At 32.3% G+C, this 1388-nt stretch overlaps 1 long non-coding RNA gene across 11 annotated transcripts in view; it reads right to left on the bottom strand.

Annotated features, from left to right (window-relative positions):
* Positions 1–1254: 1254 nt before the first annotated feature.
* Positions 1255–1388, bottom strand: part of LOC144957285 (uncharacterized) — a 105655-nt gene continuing 105521 nt past the window's right edge. For all 11 annotated transcript variants that reach the window (XR_013642113.1, XR_013642117.1, XR_013642122.1 and 8 more), the window contains one exon: positions 1255–1388. This exon is cut by the window's right edge and continues 2594 nt beyond it. This is a non-coding gene — a long non-coding RNA (uncharacterized LOC144957285).

The raw sequence follows: 1388 nt of genomic DNA on the forward strand, positions 1-1388 counted from the left end.
CTCATTGGAAGTGTAAAACCACTCGCTCCAGAGGATTGGAGACATACACCTGCCTTTAATAATAATAATTGATCCTTTGGTTTCAGAGTGATGACATCTTATTTTCTAGTCTAAATAAATGCTGGTCGTCAATAAATCTGTAATCCTAAGAAGTTGACATCACTCAGGTCTTTGTTATTGTTTTTTGCCATCCGTGTTTATGAGTAATGCTCACTGAACTCTATTAACCTGACTATAAATGTTCATGGATACACACAGTTTTGTGTGTTGGCCCGTTTTACTTCCGAATGGCAATGTTATGAGCTTCTCAGCCAAGAGCATATATCGATACATCCTGCTACTAAAATAGTTATGCCATCCACCTTTATGATTCAATATGTAACCTATTCATTATTAGTCCTCAGAAGGACTGGTTAGAGACATACTTCCAGTGAGTTTGGAACCGGGACAGTAGAATATGTGACGTCACGAGTTCTCTGCCCTATACTAACAAGTCACGTTCCCGTTCCTGGGTCCCATTCATCCCAACATGAAACCGTTCTTAGACGACGGGTCACAAATACTGTACTATAAACAAACGATGAAAGATGAAATACTAACAACTGTTCAATGCCATAATGGTATGCATATATACACATAATATAATATTATCATCATAATTATCATTATTATTATTATTATCATTATTATTATTATTATTATTATTATTATTATTATTATTATTATTATTATTATTATTATTATTATCATTATTGTTATTGTTATTATTATTATTATTATTATTATTATTATTATTATTATTATTATTATTATTATTATTATTATATTACACAATCATGCATATTATTTTTGTAAATCTTACATTTCAAGTCAATAAGTTTTTAATAATAATATTATTATGAACCCCATAGTCATTGTCGTTGGACACAATAATTTTTTTTTTAATAAAAAGAAAAAGAAAAAGAATTTTTTTAAAAAAACCGCAACAAAATTGTTATTAATGCACACATTGATTTTAGAGAGTAAAAAAATTAAGTTCTCTCTCTCTCTCTCTATCTATCTCTCTCTCTCTCTCTTTTATTTTTTTCTCTCCCTCTCTCTCTTTTTCTCTCTCCTATCTCTCTCTCTCTCTTTTATTTTTTTCTCTCCCTCTCTCTCTTTATTTTCTCTCCCCCCCCTCTCTCTGTGTGTTTCTCTGTAGCTCTCTCTCTCTCCTCTCTCTCCCTCCCTCCCCCCCTCTCTCTCTCTCTCTCTCTCTCTTCGATTGCTTTCTCTCTCAATTACACTCAAATAAAAATACAAACACACACACACACACACACACACACTCACAGGCCTCTAAAAAAAACCCATCTAATCTTAACTATCCATCCGTCTATCGAGTCTTG

This window comes from Berghia stephanieae, chromosome 11, assembly GCF_034508935.2.
Source record: "Berghia stephanieae isolate SIO BIC M18660-M18661 chromosome 11, UCSD_Bste_1.3, whole genome shotgun sequence".
NCBI classification, from domain to species: Eukaryota; Metazoa; Mollusca; class Gastropoda; order Nudibranchia; family Aeolidiidae; genus Berghia; species Berghia stephanieae.